The sequence below is a fragment of the Tursiops truncatus genome, chromosome 15 (genome assembly GCF_011762595.2).
Source record: "Tursiops truncatus isolate mTurTru1 chromosome 15, mTurTru1.mat.Y, whole genome shotgun sequence".
Classification (NCBI taxonomy): Eukaryota; Metazoa; Chordata; class Mammalia; order Artiodactyla; family Delphinidae; genus Tursiops; species Tursiops truncatus.
The window spans coordinates 63,986,092-64,003,256 of NC_047048.1; the positions used below are offsets into that span (position 1 = coordinate 63,986,092).

A 17,165-nucleotide genomic window follows, 5' to 3' on the forward strand; every position below is an offset into this window, starting at 1 on the left:
GAAAAAAATGTAAAAAACACAAACACATGGAGGCTAAACAATACGTTACTAAATAACCAAGAGATCACTGAAGAAATCAAAGAGGAAATAAAAAAATACCTAGAGACAAATGACAATGAAAACACGAGGATCCAAAACCTATGGGATGCAGCAAAAGCAGTTCTAAGAGGGAAGTTTATAGCTGTACAAGCCTACCTCAAGAAACAAGAAAAATCTCAAATAAACAATCTAACGTTACACCTAAAGGAACTAGAGAACGAAGAACAAACAAAACCCAAAGTTAGCAGAAGGAAAGAAATCATAAAGATCAGAGCAGAAATAAATGAAATAGAAACAAAGAAAACAATAGCAAAGAACAATAAAACTAAAAGCTGGTTCTTTGAGAAGATAAACAAAATTGATAAACCATTAGCCAGACTCATCAAGAAGAGGGAGAGGACTCAAATCAATAAAATTAGAAATGAAAAAGGAGAAGTTACAACAGACACCACAGAAATACAAAGCATCCTAAGAGACTACTACAAGCAACTCTATGCCAATAAAATGGACAGTCTGGAAGAAATGGACAAATTCTTAGAAAGGTATAACCTTCCAAGACTGAACCAGGAAGAAACAGAAAATATGAAAAGACCAATTACAAGTAATGAATTGAAACTATGATGAAAAATCTTCCAACAAACAAAAGTACAGGACCAGATGGTTTCACAGGTGAATTCTATCAAATATTTAGAGAAGAGCTAACACCCACCCTTCTCAAACTCTTCCAAAAACTTGCAGAGGAAGGAAAACTCCCAAACTCACTCTACGAGGCCACCATCCCCCTGATACCAAAACCAGACAAAGATACTACAAAAAAAAGAAAATTACAGACCAATATCACTGATGAATATAGATGCAGAAATCCTCAACAAAATAGTAGCAAACAGAATCCAACAACACATTAAAAGGATCATACACCATGGTCAAGTGCGAATTATCCCAGGGATGCAAGGATTCTTCAATATACGTAAATCAATCAATGTGATCAATCATATTAACAAATTGAAGAATAAAAACCATATGATCATCTCAATAGATGCAGAAAAAGCTTTTCACAAAATTCAACACCCACTTACGATAAAAACTCTCCAGAAAGTGGGCATAGAGGGAAACTACCTCAACATAATAAAGGCCATATACGACAAACCCACAGCAAACATCATTCTCAATGGTGAGAAACTAAAAGCATTTCTCTAAGATCAGGAATGAGACAAGGATGTCCACTCTCACCACTAGTATTCAACATAGTTTTGGAAGTCCTAGCCACAGCAATCAGAGAAGAAAAAGAAATAAAAGGAATACAAATTGGAAAAGAAGAAGTAAAACTGTCACTGTTTGCAGATGACATGATATTATACATAGAGAATCCTAAAGATGCCACCAGAAAACTACTAGGGCTCATCAATGAATTTGGTAAAGTTGCAGGATACAAAATTAATGCACAGAAATCTCTTGCATTCCTATACACTAACAATGAAAGATCAGAAAGAGAAATTAAGGAAACTATCCCATTCACCATTGCAACAAAAAGAATAAAATACCTAGGAATAAACACCTAAGGAGGTAAAAGACTTGAACTCAAAAAACTATAAGACACTGATGAAAGAAATCAAAGATGACACAAACAGATGGAGAGATATATCATGTTCTAGGATTGGAAGAATCAATATTGTGAAAATGACTATACTACCCAAAGCAATCTACAGATTCAGTGTAATCCCTATCAAATTACCAGTGGCGTTTTTTACAGAACTAGAACAAAAAGTCTTAAAATTTGTATGGAGAGACAAAAGACTGCAAGTAGCCAACGCAGTCTTGAGGGAAAAAAACGGAGCTGGAGGAATCAGACTCCCTGACTTCAGACTATACTACAAAGCTATAGTCATCAAGACAATATGCTACTGGCACAAAAACAGAAATATAGATCAATGGAACAGGATACAAAGCCCAGAGATAAACCCATGCATCTATGGTCAACTAATCTACGACAAAGGAGGCAAGGATATACAATGAAGAAAAGACAGTCTCTTCAATAAGTGGTGCTGGGAAAACTGGACAGCTACATGTAAAAGAATGCAATTAGATCACTCTCTAACACCATACACAAAAATAAACTCAAAATGGATTAAAGACCTAAATGTAAGACTGGACACTATAAAACTCTTAGAGGAAAACATAGGATGAACACTCTTTGACATAAATCACAGCAAGATCTTTTTTGATCTGCTTCCTAGAGTTATGGAAATAAAAACAAAAATAAACAAATGGGACCTAGCGCAACTTAAAAGGTTTTGCAAAGCAAAGGAAACTACAAATAAGATGAAAAGACAACCCTCAGAATGGGAGAAAATATTGGCAAACAAATCAACGGACAAAGGATGAATCTCCAAAATATATAAACAGCTCATGCAGCTCAATATTTAAAAAACAAACAACCCAATCCAAAAATGGGCAGAAGACCTAAATAGACATTTCTCCAAAGAAGACATACAGATAGCCAAGAAGCACATGAAAAGCTGCTCAACATCATTAATTATTAGAGAAATGCAAATCAAAACTACAGTGAGGTAGCACCTCACAGCAGTCAGAATGGCCATTATCAAAAAATCTATAAACAATAAATGCTGGAGAGGGTGTGGAGAAAAGGAACCCTCTTGCACTGTTGGTGGGAATGTAAATTGATACAGCCACTATGGAGAACAGTATGGAGGTTCCTTAAAAAACTAAAAATAGAACTACCATATGACCCAGCAATCCCACTCCTGGGCATATATCCAGCGAAAACCATAATTCAAAAAGACACATGCACCCCAATATTCACTGCAGCAGTATTTACAACAGCCAGGTCATGGAAGCAACCTAAATGCCCATCGACAGGCGAATGGATAAAGAAGATGTGGTACATATATACAATGGAATATTACTCAGTCATAAAAAGGAACAAAACTGGGTCATTTGTAGAGACGTGGATAGATCTAGAGACTGTCATACAGAGTGAACTAAGTCAGAAAGAGAAAAACAAATATCGCATATTAACGCATATATGTGGAACCTAGAAAAATGGTACAGATGAACCGGTTTGCAGCACAGAAATAGAGACACAGATATAGAGAACAAACGTATGGACACCAAGGGGGGAAAGCGGTAGGGGTGGTGGTGGTGGTGTGATGAATTTGGAGATTGGGAGATTCTTATTCTAATAAGAACCTGCTGTATAAAAAATAAATAAAATTCAAAAAAAAAAAGAAAGAAAAAGGGAGATCTGGGGTATATGGTTGGTAAAAAATAGCCTGAGATCAGAGAAGAGCCAGATTTTCCCAAGGTTTCTAGGGATAAAAAAATGATGGCACTGTTAACGGAAATGGGGGAACTGAGAAATTGGTGAAAAAAACACTTTTGAACCAGAGCTGAAATTTGGCCTTACAAGAGATACACAGGTAGGAGTCAGAATTAGTGAGGAAAATCTGTAGGCGCTCACCAAACCAGAGACAAGGAGGAGCTGCAGGCCCTGGGTTCTTCTGAAAGACAGCTCAGTGACGGAAAAGAAACAAAGAAAAAGAAAACTCAGAGGGACTTCCCTAGTGGCCTAGTGGATAAGACTCCGTGCTCCCAATGCAGGGGTCCTGGGTTCGATCCGTGGTCAGGGAACTAGATCTCACATGCATGCCGCAACTAAGAGTTTGCATGCCACAACTAAGGAGCCCGTGTGCCGCAACTAAGGCCTGGCACAACCGGAAAAAAAAGCTCAGAGATGCAAGAGGAAAAGCAGAAATACAATGTCAAAGAAGCCAAGGAAGAAGACCAAGTTACATGGAAGGGGAGGGAAACTGTCAAATGCTGAAGCAGAAAAGAGGAGGAGGACTAAGAAAGGGCCATTAGCGGGAATTCCCTGGCAGGCCAGTAATTAGGACTCCACGCTCTCACTGCTGGGGGCCTGGGTTCAATCCCTGGTTCAGGAACTAAGATCTCACAAGCTGTGCGGCATGGCCAAAAAACAAAAAAAAAAGGGGGGGAGCTTCCCTGGTGGTGCAGTGGTTGAGAGTCCGCCTGCCAATGCAGGGGACACGGGTTCGTGCCCCGGTCCGGAAGATCCCACATGCCGCAGAGCAGCTGGGCCCGTGAGTCATGGCCACTGGGCCTGTGCGTCCAGAGCCTGTGCTCCGCAGTGGGAGAGGCCACAGCAGTGAGAGGCCTGCGTACCGCACCCCCCCCCCAAAAAAAATACAGTGTATAGTTTAGAAAGCCAATACTATGTATAGTTCCTTATTGTCTTTTTAAAGTAGCAAAACAATGTTTTTAAGCCCTGGAAATCTCAGTGAGTTTTTCTGACTAAATAAACAGTGTAGAGTAAGATAAAAGCCTGAGACCCTCATGTCCCTGGAATCAGGCCAAGGGCAGCCTCCCACTGATTTGCTGAGTGACCTTCAGCTAATCGTTGAACCTCATTAGACTGATAACTGGGTGACCTCGTAGGATCATAGTAAGAGCCCTGTGAAGCAGAGGATAGGGGAGTGCTTACCCTGGGGAACATGTAAAGTACGACATTTACAGGGAGCTTTTGGGTCACAGAATGTCAGTCCTATCAGGGGCCTAAGATGTCATCCTGCCCAGCCTTTTCTCTTGACAGATGGGGAAACTGAGGTCCAGAAAGGAGAAATGCTTTGCCTAGTGCCACTCAGCTAGGTAGGGGCCCACCTAGGTCTAGAGTCCACATCTGATGTGCTCTTTCCATGACTAGAAGAATCAGGGTTTTGGTGCAATAATTAAAAGTCAGTAATCTTGATGATCTTTAAAGCCTCTCTCAGTGCTGACTCTGTGTATCAAAGAACACTGGTGTCTCTCTTGGTCATTTTTGCTTGCACTTAAATTCAGAAATGTCATTTTCTAGATGTTTAATAAGTCATAGTCATGGGCTTTTTAGCATGGAGTACTGAATCTTATTTTTTCTAGATTTTAATGCCATTGACTTTCCCTGTCAAAAGACAATGGCCCGGACTTCCCTGGTGGCACAGTGGTTAAGAATCCTCCTGCCAATGCAGGGGACGCGGGTTTGATCCCTGGTCCGGGAAGATCCCACATGCTGCGGAGCAACTAAGCCCATGCACCACAACTGCTGAGCCTGCGCTCTAGAGCCCGTGAGCCACAACTACTGAGCCCGCGTGCCACAACTACTGAAGCCCGCGTGCGTAGAGCCTGTGTTCCGCAGCAAGAGAAGCCACCATGATGAGAAGCCCGCACATTGCGAAGAAGAGTAGCCCCCACTCGCCGCAACTAGAGAAAGCCTGTGCGCAGCAGTGAAAACCCAACCCAGCCAAAGATTTAAAAAATAATGATAAAATAAATAAATAAATAAATTTTTTTAAAAAAAGATAATGCCCCCCCCCCTTACTTTTTTTTTGCGGTACGCGGGCCTCTCACTGCTGTGGCCTCTCCCACTGCGGAGCACAGGCTCCAGACGCGCAGGCTCAGCGGCCATGGCTCACGGGCCCAGCCACTCCGTGGCATGTGGGATCCTCCCGGACCGGGGCACAAACCAGTGTCCCCTGCATCGGCAGGCGGACTCTCAACCACTGCGCCACCAGGGAAGCCCTACACTGTCTTATTTTGTCGCTTTTCCCTATGCTATGACCCAGGTAATTTGTTTGGCCTTCATCATGCTTTGCCAGGATGTACTGACACCCGGCCACTAGTTAGTATTCTAAGGGCAAAATCAGTCACTTTTGGTTTTGGCAAGATTGCAGGCAGATAACCAAACCAAAATGAAGGCAGCAAACGAGGGAGGCACACTAAGGAGACTGAGCTGGAAGGGGTCAGCTGGAGCTGGTGCTGAAGCAGTTATGACTGGAAAGCTGCAGGAAGTGGCCAGAGGACTGGCTGGGAAAGTGGACAGTGGTGTTCCTACAGCAAGCTGACTCACGTCCTCTCTTTTTACCTATAAACCCCTGGCTAAATGATTATTACAGCACTTTACAATTTAGGTTAAAGACCTACCATCTCATTGGATTATCACAATGGCACTGTGAGGTAAAACACTGGGGCACTGCATCATTTCTATCGCAGAGACGAGGAAACTGAGGCTTAAAGAGGTGAAATGGACTGACCAAAAAACACAACTAATAAATGCAACGGCTCGGAGCAAAATCCAATTTTCTTCTGATCCCCAATGCTTATTACTCTATGCCCTGCACCACAGTTCCTCCCAGGTTATCACAGATGGAAAGACCTGGAGGTAAAAAGGAGAGAAATTCAGCTGATTGCCTCACTGCGCCCATCCCACACTAAGAACCGCTTTATCTCTGGTCCTCAGTTACACTGTGTAGTTAGGATCTGGCCACAGGCTCTAGGATTAAACCTTAATATGAAGTTAATAACAAGAAAGCCCAGATTTGGAACTGGAGTCTGCCTTCACCCATTAATTCAATTGAGTGGGGGAGAGTAAGTCTATAAACAAATCACTACAGTCTGAGGCAGGATAAACATGAGCCTATGAATTGGACAAACTCTAAGGCATTTGCTCAACCTCAGCACCACTGATACTTTAGGCCAGATAATTCTTTGTTGTGGGGCTGTCCTGGGTAGCATGTTTAGCAGCATCCCTGGCCTCCACCCACTGAATGCTAGCAGCAGCCTCCTCCCACAGTTGTGACAACCTGGTATTGCCAAATGCCCTCTGGGGGGCAAAATCAGCCCCAGCTGAGAACCACTGCTCTAAGGGTTACAGGGGTTTACAGCAAAGGTCACTCAATGCAGGTTGTGGTGCTGAGAAAAAGTTTCATGGAGGAGGTAATATTTGAACTGGACCTTGAAGAATAGACACCATTCCTATAGGTCAGGATGAGAGAATAAAAGAAGGAATGCCAGAAAGGGAGGAGAACGAAAAAGCAAGATGATGAGAAAGCACCGCTGGAAAACGTTCCAGTTTGGCAAGAGCAGAAGCTTGCTGTTGGTAATAGGTGATAAAGCTAAAAACGTCCACTGGAGTCAGGTCACAGAGAGCCATCCATCAACTAACAGTTACAAGATACACACCGTAATGAAATAGCCAACAATACAAGATACTACACAGATGTTTAACAGTATACAAGTCAAACCAGTGGATTTCCATGTGTCCCACCTACCCAGGAGGACAGAATGTTACCTGGGCATCATGTCTTACATTGCATCTAGTGTTCACTACGTTTAGCCAGAGTTAAACGAAGGTCGGAACCAGTGCAGAAGTGGGAGAAATAACTAAGGACTGGGATGGTCAGGAGTTTCCCAAAGGAGTTAAGAGTGGAGGGCCTTGAATGGATATGTTCTGGATAGCTGGAAGGGAGGAGAGGACATTCCAGGTGAGGACATTTGAGCTGGGAAAGAAATAAATGTACACAACATATCCAAGAGACACCAGGAAGAACAACGTAGTTGGGAAAGAAGACAAGGCTGGTCAGCACACAGAGCACATGACTCAGACATCACTGGACAATCACTGAGGGTTCCTGAGGAACAAAATGACACAGTTGTTTAAAACGTGGCATCTTGTCCAGCAGTTCTCTTAGCTACACATTAGAAAGACCTGGGGAGCTTTGAAGAACATCAATACCCAGGCCTCAACCCTAAGGATCCAATTTAATCGGGCTAAGACAGGGCCCAGGTATTGCTTTTAAAGCTCCACAGGTGATTCTTACACGCAGCTAGAACTGAGGACCACTGGTCTACAGTCATGCTGTCACTTTCAGATGAGAAAAGAGGCCTAGAAGTTTAAGTGGTCTGCCTAAATTCACATAGTCGGCTGGGTGTAGGGTTGGGACTGGCATCTGGACTCCTATTCCAGGCTCTGAAAGATACCAGAGTCCTGGGCTAGAGGCCATACTTCAGTCTTTAAGAGGCACAATCTGATGACTTGCCTCTTAAGTTTTGCCAGGGTTAAAGCCTGAATTAATCGTATCATAAAACTATTAACTTAAGCATCCTCTCAAGTGTCTAGGGTAATGGATGTTGATTTCATTGCTGTCTCCTGAGGGCCCTGAGGAAAGGAAAGGGTCTCAGGAGACTCCCCAGAAAGCCAGATAAACAAGCCAACCCCCCAGCTCTGTGGAAGAAACAATGACTTTTTAAAATACAGCTCACTGATGTTTTGCACTGCATAAAGGGAAGCCTGGGTTACTCTTCACCAGGAAAATACTTTCAGAGATGCTATGCCGTAAGCAGAGGTGGGGGCGGGGAGAGTGATCAAAGGCAGCTGCTGAAGCATGCCCACAGACCCTCATTTTATTTTGTTTTTTTGGGGGTTTTTTTTGCGGTACGCAGGCCTTTCACTGTTGTGGCCTCTCCCATTGCGGAGCACAGGCTCCGGACGCGCAGGTTCAGCGGCCCATGGCTCACGGGCCCAGCCGCTCCGCGGCATGTGGGATCTTCCCGGACCAGGGCACGAACCCGTGTCCCCTGCATCGGCAGGCGACTCTCAACCACTGAGCCACCAGGGAAGCCCCAGACCCTCATTTTAACAGTAAATCTCTCTATAGTCCTCAGCCCTGGATAAGGGCTGTCCACGCACCTTGTGTTTTTCTAAAAGGAAAAGAGTAGCACCCCTCACAATAGGCCCGCCTTCCTGTTGTGTCACTCCAGGATTCTGGCAGCAGGTGGTAAACGGGAGGTCTGCAGAGACTGCCAAGTTGGGGATCTGAGTCTGCTTGTATAACCATTCTATTCATCCCAGGGTACTGGTACAGATAGCTATTAGAACAAAGCAACACACATCTAGGGGAGTTCTTGTTAATCCCAGACACCCATCAACCAGCTGAAGCCTAACAAGGGGGTCATACTAAAGTCACTTTAGAAGCAGAAGCACTACCCTCTGTCTCCAACTCTTGACACCAGGAAAGCTACTGCTGGCAAGGCTCTGGTACGTGCTCTTGGGATGGGTTCCAAGTTCCCACCAGCTATGAGATAGAATCCCTGAACACAATCTGTTCTTTAAGACAACGTGCGTGGAGGTGAAGGACAAATAAGAGCCCTAAGAGGCAATACTTAATACTCATACTAACTTGATGCTCATAAGATATTGATCACTGACTCTATGCCAGATACCAGAACAAGCAGTTTCATCCATTATTCCATTTTATTTTCCCACACACTTATAAGATAGTACTGTAATCTCCCCATTTTACAGATGAAGAAACTGAGGCTTGGCGAGGTTCTGTAATATGCCAAAGGTCACACAGCTAGCAAGGGGCAGAATAAGGATTTGCACCTGAGCACCTGCAGCTAGAGCTTGGGCAGCCTCTATAAACGACTCTTCCACTTGATGCCAACTGACCATTAATTCTTCTACTTATTTTTTTCAGCTTTGGCTACTGGAGTCTACCAGGATCTTAATGATCAAAGAATTCTGAAAACTGAGAAGCACCATACTAAGTTTAGGTATTATTATTATCATCGTTATTACTTCAATGAATAGGACAGACCTGCACCAATCTGGAAGTATTTGAAAAGCAATTACCCTGTGGACTGTCTAATCACCCTAAGTTACACTTTAGTCAACATCCTGGTTAAAAACCTGGGTCCCAGAAAGCCTGGTCCCCAGAGCTTTCTCAACTACAGGGATAAAGAGATAATAGCCTGATTCCTCTCTTCTCCTTTCTCTGCCAATTATTAGGTTTCAAATTAAATGGTTTTAGAGCTAAGAAATCTCACAATTTCAAAAAGCATTCATTTTTATCCTCAAGTTGAAAGTTCAGACTTAAAAGATAAGGATAAAACTGTCATTTTTAATAAACAACTGTGTCTCTTTTGAAAGCAAATGGTATTTCTGCAAAGATTATCATATGACAACTACCAATTAAATGAAAAGCTGACATGACTTCTCTTAAGTTATCATTAGAAAAGAGAAGCAAGTTTTTATGAGCTAAATTTTCCTTATCCTAATATATGAGTTTTTGGGCCATCACACTCACAAACATAACTAGCTCCAAACCTGAAATAGCATTACCTTTAAAAAGATACTGCAAAATAACAACCAAAAAAACCTTAAAATAATTAGTAATAAAATCAAGTATGAAGAGTGGCTGTATCAGAAATTTATATTTGGTCAATGAAAACTCAAACTGTAGACTGTGGGCATTTTTAGGTGGTAAAGGGATTACAATCAAATGATATAGCTAAACTCCTCTATTAGGGAAATTAATTTTAATTTTCTATATTGAATCTCTGAAGAATATAAAAAGTAGCACCTCCAAACAAAAAGTGGGGGAGGGTTTCCATGGTGGCGCAGTGGTTGAGAGTCTGCCTGCCGATGCAGGGGACACAGGTTTGCGCCCCAGTCCGGGAAGATCCCACATGCCGCAGAGCAGCTGGGCCCGTGAGCCATGGCCGCTGAGCCTGCACGTCCAGAGCCTGTGCTCCACAACAGGAGAGGCCACAACAGGGAGAGGCCCGCATATCACACACACACACAAAAAAAAAGTGGGAGAGAAGGGACTTCCCTGGTGGTCCAGTGGTTAAAACTCTGTGCTCCCAATGCAGGGGGCCTGGATTCCATCTCTGGTCAGGGAACTAGATCCTGCATGCGTGCCGCAACTAAGAGCCCGCATGCCTCAACTAAAAAGATCCCGCATGTCACAACTAAGACCCAGTGCAGCTAAATAGATAGATAGATAAATATTTATAAATACATTAGAATTAGCACTGTGATTAAAGAAAAAAAAGTTTCATTTACCAAAGAAAGCCCTGGTAAATACTCATACTAAATCTAGTTAAGTTTTTGCGTGCTATTTTCAAGCAGTCTCTTAAAAAAAAAAAAAGTGGGACTGGGGGGGATGGTTTAAAAAGGTCTTTCAGAATAGATGACTGGACATCCAGTTCTGCAGTAAATCCAAATGTTATCAATCTTTGGACTTGAAAGTCCTTGATACACCCTTTCTTTTCATCATCTCTATTCAGGCTTGTCAATTTTTCTTCCAGAATCTCCCATTTGCCCTTTCCTTTTCTTTCTGACTGTCCTCACTTCTTGCCTGGATTTGCTCATTCATTCATCATTTACCAAGTGCTTATTATCTGCCACGCACAGAGCTAGACCCTTGTCCTTGAGCTCAGGAAGCTCACGTGATACTCAGTAGAGCTGCAATCTACCCATCTCGATCACCAGACTACAAGCTTTACCAAAGGCTTTGTATTTCCAGAACCAGCAGCAACTGGCGTAGAGCAGACACTCTAAAAATGTTTGTTGTATGACACTAGATTACTTTAGCAAGCTCTTTTTTTAATCCATAAATATTTTAGTGCATATCTTCAAAAAGGACTCTTACTTTTCTTCCCTTTTTAAAATACAAAAGCTATATGTGCACAATGCAAAAATAGTATTGAAAGGTATGGAGTGAAAGTGAATTCTCCAACCTCCTAAATCCCACTCCCAGAAATGACTACTATTACAATCTGGAATGTATCTTTCCAGAACTTTCCTATGCTGGTATATAACACACACACACACACACACACACACACACACACACACACACACTCTAAAACTTTTTTGGAACAAGTTCTTTGACAGTTTCTGACTCTAGCTTCTCAACTTTTTTTTTCTTTTTTTTTAATAAATATATTTATTTTTGGCTCTGTTGGGTCTTTGTTGCTGCGCACGGGCTTTCTCTAGTTGTGGCGAGCGAGGGCTACTCTTCGTTTCGGTGTGTGGGCTTCTCATTGTCGTGGCTTCTCTTGTTGCGGAGCACGGGCCCTAGGCACGCGGGCTTCAGTAGTTGTGGCACGCGGGCTCAGTAGTTGTGGCACGCGGGCTCAGTAGTTGTGTCTCACGGGCTCTAGAGCGCAGGCTCAGTAGTTGTGGCACACAGGCTTAGTTGCTCTGCGGCATGTGGGATCTTCCCGAACCAGGGCTCGAACCCATGTCCCCTGCATTGGCAGGCGGATTCTTAACCACTGCGCCACCAGGGAAGTCCCGCTTCTCAACTTTCTAATCCAGCTCAAGTTCTCAAAGTGCTGTCCCTGGATCAGAAGCATCGGCATCATCTGGGAACTTGTTAGCAATACAAATTCTCAGGCCCCACTCCAGACCTATTGAATCAGAATCTCTGGAGGTGGGGACCCCACAATCTGTGTTTTAATTAACTCTCCAGGTAATTCAGATGCACACTAATGGTTGAGAACCACTCCTCTAACAGTCAAGCCACCTTGGTCAAGCTGGGTTTTTTTTTTGGCTGCATTGGGTCTTCGTGTGCGGGCTTTCTCTAGTTGTGGTGAGTGGGGGCTACTCTTCATCATGGTGCGCGGGCTTCTCATTGCGGTGGCTTCTCTCGTTGCAGAGCATGGGCTCTAGGCACATGGGCTTCAGTAGCTGTGGCTCGTGGGCTCAGTAGTTGTGGCTCACAGGCTCTAGAGCGCAAGCTCAGTAGCTGTGGCACATGGGCTTAGTTGCTCCGCGGCATGCGGGATCTTCCCGGACCAGGGCTCGAACCCGTGTCCCCTGCATTGGCAGGCGGATTCTTAACCACTGCGCCACCAGGGAAGCCCCAAGCCGGTTTTTTATTTTTATTGTCCCTTAAACATTATATTGTCAGGCACTGTAACCTTGTTTTGGTTTTACCACCCTATTTCAAAATGCATTTCTTGTCCTTTTGATTAATTCTGATCATACCAATCTGTTAAAGCCCAGAAAGTCCTCGATCCTCCCCAAAGTGCTCTCAGTACCACAGCTCTTACTGATTCCCCTTGCTCCTCCCCCTCCTATGACATACCTAGTTCCCCTACCATACAATTTCACAATTAGGTACTCACTGTCTCCAATGATAGAGAACAGTTCTTTACTCTTCCCTTGAAGACATGAATCATATTTTTGTCACCTCTTCCTCACCCCTGTTCTAAGCACAAATTTTAATAAAGTTGCCGGTCTTTAAGGATAAATTCACCGAGAGAAATACTGATAAACTTTTGATGGATAAAAAGTCTACATTCAAGTTGTAGCACCACTTCTGCGACCTTGGACAAGCTCACTTCTCAGGATGAAGTCTGTAAAAGCAAGACAGCTGGACTCAATGACCTAACACTTCCTTTCAGCCTTGAGCGACGTATGACTTTATGAAACGTCTCACATTGGAATATCTTATTCCATTATACTTGAGTATACCATTAGACTCATATCGCTTTGCTAGTGAGCTCTTTGAACAAGAACTATGAGAATCTTCCACCATACCCAGCACCATGCCTTATGCATAACAGCTCAATCTATTTGCAGAAGATTATTTGGAAAAATTATTTTAGAAGTTTCATTTATGTAGAGAACCTATGTACTTTGGCAGACCTACTGCCTCCCAAAGGGCCGTTTCAAATATTTATTGTTATAAATACTATGAAATGATTTATGGTAAAAACTGTGATTACTCTGATAACACTGGGGCAGTCAGCCACGTAAGGCGAAAGAAGGTAAAAATGAATCTTACATGTATTTAGGAATAGACTAAAAAGCTATAAGCTTTAGGCTACCTTAGTGCAACATGCAAATAAAAACAGTCCTGTACACTTAGGTGACATATACCAACTCCACTCTTGGGCATAAACAGGCTTCTTGACATAGGACCTTTTTCTGCAAATTTTCAGACACAACAGGGTGGACTAGAGACCTCTGAGTGGCCAGTGATGACCAGAAGTTGAAACTAAAGAGAAGGACAGCTAAGAGAAATTGAAGGGCAAGAAGGAGGAACAGAAGGGCAGGAAAACACCTTTAAGTAATGAAAAGGAGCAACGGAAATTCACTGAGTCTTTACCAAGGGCCTACTATGAGCCAGTCACTTGGGGCTGCAAAGATGGCCCCTGACCTCAAGGGGCTAACAGTCCAAAGGGTAAGACAAGCTTCTACCCTATCTACCTACCTACCTACCTACACACACACATATATACGTATGTATGTGTGTGTAATTCTAATTGGGAAAATCAAGCAAGGAAGGCTTCACAGAAAAGGTGGTAAGTTAATGAAGTTTTGAAGTGTGTAGGAGGGTTTGCTAAGGAAGAAAAAAAAAGTTTGAGCTAGTTGTTCTGGGGAAGAAACATTCGCATATTTTTACAGCCATTCCTTTGGGACTTTAAATCGGTAAGGCTTCTTAGATGCAACACTACCTTGTCAATGCTCTCCTTCTCTTTTTACTTCATCTTAAGTGAGATGTTCAAGCCCAGCACTGGAATACAGCCAGAAAGCCCCAGGATAAGGGGAATGCTCGCCAGATTCGCTCTGTCACCTCCAAATTCAACCAGCCCAGCTATCCCAGTCTTGCACTCCTGGCAGCCAGAATAGGAAGGCTAATAATATCCTCTGGGGACAAAATCTGGACTCAGGCACACAAGACTTACCCCTGCTCTGCCAGTAAGCCACCTTGAGAGCGTCCCTGCCTCCTAAGCCTAGTTTATCTGTGACAGGGAGGCCAGCTCTGCAGAAAAAAAGCTGCATGAAAAGGAAGGAGGATGCATCCGATGGCGAAGCGCTGAGATACTGAGATAACCTTAAAATGCTTGGCAGGAGCCCTGGCACAGAGCAAGCGCTGGATGAACGTGAGCCCCTAATTAATAACATTACTATTACCATTATTACAGTAACACCTCAATTGTACGCCAACAACAAGAAAATGCTGTTTTTGCAGCCTACTTTTATGACGTTGAAGAAGCAACTCCAGAGATGAAAGTGCATTTCAGATTTTTTTTTAAAGGGACAAGATCGAATTCCAACCGCACTAGCCTGACAGCCCCAGACCCTGAATTCAAGAGCCATTCCTGCCTCTCGTCTGGCGCGTGACCTTGGGCAGGGCACTTCACCGCTCTGTGCCTCAGTTTCCTCATCTGTAACGTGGGGCTAAGAAGCCCCTCCCTCGCATGGTCGTCGCCGGGTCCAGCCAGAGGGTACTCTTTGCGGCACCGGCACCGCACGGGTGCAAGGCGAGCTCCCGGCCCATTTTCCAGGCCCCCCGCCGGGCGGACGGGGCAGACGAATGCCCGACCCCGAGGCCCACCGAGCTCCGCCGCCTGCAGAGCAGGAGCGGGAAAGGGGGTCGCGGCTGCGGTGGGTCCCTGAGGCTGAGCTGTTGGGCACCCAGAGGTTCGGCCGCTGCCGCCTGCACGCTGTCGCTGGCGGGTTCGCCCTGGGCCCCGCCGCCCAGGTGGGGAGCGGCCGAGGGAGGCCGGGCTGCCCCCGGGTCCCCAGGAGAGGAGGGCGGAGGGCGCCCGGACACCTAGACGAGGCTGGCAGCGCTGACCCGGTGCCCGGCCGCACTGGGGTGATGAGGCGGGGAAGGAGAAGGCAAGAGGAGGGACGACCCCGCATGCAGTATGGCGCGCCCCCCGCCAGCCGGGCTGAGGCGCTCACACTCACCCGAAGCTCCGGCACCCGCCGTCAGCGCAGCAGCCGCGGCGGCGGGAGTGGGGCGGGCGGGTGGGGAGGTGGGGAGGAGGCTCTGCGCCCGCGCAGGCGCGCTGAGGACGCCAGGCGGCGCATATGCGCTGTGCCCGCCCGCCCGGGGACCTACGGAGAAGATGGTGGCTGAGCTGGCGCCATTTTCCGTGTACAGTAGTTTGCCTGATTTTTCGTGGTTTCAGTTCCGCGTGGCCGACTCTGGTCTGAAACTACTGAATGGAAAATAAGTAAATAATTCGTAAGTTTTTAATTGCTGTGCTGTCCGGAGCAGTGTGTCGAAATCTCTTGTCCTGCTCCCTCCCCCGGGGAAGTGAATCATTCCTTTGTCCAGCATATCCACGCTGTATATGCTACCTGCCCCCTTAATCATTTCGTGACGGTCTCTCATCAGATGGATTGTCTGCATACGGCAGTGTTTGTGTTCAAGTAACCCTTACTTTACTTAATAATGGCCCCAAAGTGCAAGAGTAGTATGGCTAGTGATGTGGATAAGCGAAAGAGAAGCTGTGAGGGGCTTCATTTAGGTGAACAGGTGAAAGTTCTCAATAAGGAAAAAAAAAAAAACAAGGGTATGCTGAGGTTGCTAAGATCTACAGCAAGAATGAATTTTCTGTGAAACTGCAGGAAAAAAATCTGTGCCAGCTTTGCTTTCGTACCTCAAACTGCAAAAGTTAGGGCCACAGTGCATAAAAAGTGCTTGAGAGTGAAAAGGCGTTAAATTTGTGGAAGACACGAACAAAATACATATTCTGTTGACAGCAACGTGTTGCCCCAGAAAGCACTGAGCCTATTGTCAAAGCCAAGTTCATGTGTCTGACACCCAGTGAGGCCAAACCAACCAAAACGTTGGAGTTTGGAGCAGACAAAGATCCATTGCAGGGCCAAGCAAGGAACAGTGGACTGGTGCTCAAATGACCCAAACTCTTTCAAGGAAGAAATTTTAAAGGCAACATTTGGGGTGAGGGCTGCAGGGTGCATAACTTTCTTCTGATTGGTTGGTGGTGAGGTAACAGGGTGATGTTTCAGGAATCTTAATCATGGACTTTCTGGTTCCAACCAGTTTGGGATCTACTGCTTGTGGTCAGCATGCAGTCACCATCCTCCACCTGGGCCTAGGAGACCAAAGCCTCTTTCCACAGACAAGAAACGGGGACATGGAGGGGCTTTTGTACCCAGGAGGGCCCCACTGGGTCCTGCTCAGTTTCAAGCCTATATAAAGACTTCAGCAAGGGCTCCTCTGAAGGGAGTGACACCAAGCCATTTACTGCAAATAAGGGATTGTTACACAGACTCAGGAGTATTTTGGACAGAAAAATAGAAAAATTGCCAGAGAGACTGAGTCTGCCAGTGAAGAAGTGATACTGAGCAGGACCCTGTGGGGGTCCTGGGCACAAGAGCCTTTCTGTGTCCCCTATTTCTTTTCTTTTTTTCTTTTTTTGGCCACACTGCTCGGCTTGCAGGGATCTTAGTTCCCCAACCAGGGATTGAACCCTGGCTCTGGCAGTGAAAGCACTGAGTCCTAACCACTGGACGGCCAGGGAATTCCCCCACCCACTCACGCCATTTCTTGGTTACAGGAAATAGGCTTCTTTCGGCCTCCAGGGCCTTCCTGAGTTGCAAAAGCAGATTCAAACAGTTACTAATTAGGGAAGGGATGGGATGCTGAGACAAGGTAGGGACAGTCAAAACCAACAATAATGCAGCCTTGGGGCAGGGTCCTGTTTCGCACTCAAGGGAT

General features: G+C 45.0%; 1 protein-coding gene across 7 annotated transcripts in view; it reads right to left on the reverse strand.

Moving 5' to 3' along the window:
• Nucleotides 1–15,537, reverse strand: part of NDRG3 (NDRG family member 3) — an 86,004-nt gene extending 70,467 nt beyond the window's left edge. For 2 of the 7 annotated variants that reach the window (XM_073792967.1, XM_073792962.1), the window contains exon 1: nucleotides 15,386–15,535. The gene's annotated coding sequence lies outside the window, so the exon portion shown is untranslated. Of the gene's footprint in view, nucleotides 1–15,385 lie in introns of all 7 variants that reach the window. The other 5 variants (XM_073792966.1, XM_073792964.1, XM_033840877.2 and 2 more) reach the window with 5 other exon arrangements.
• Nucleotides 15,538–17,165: the final 1,628 nt, after the last annotated feature.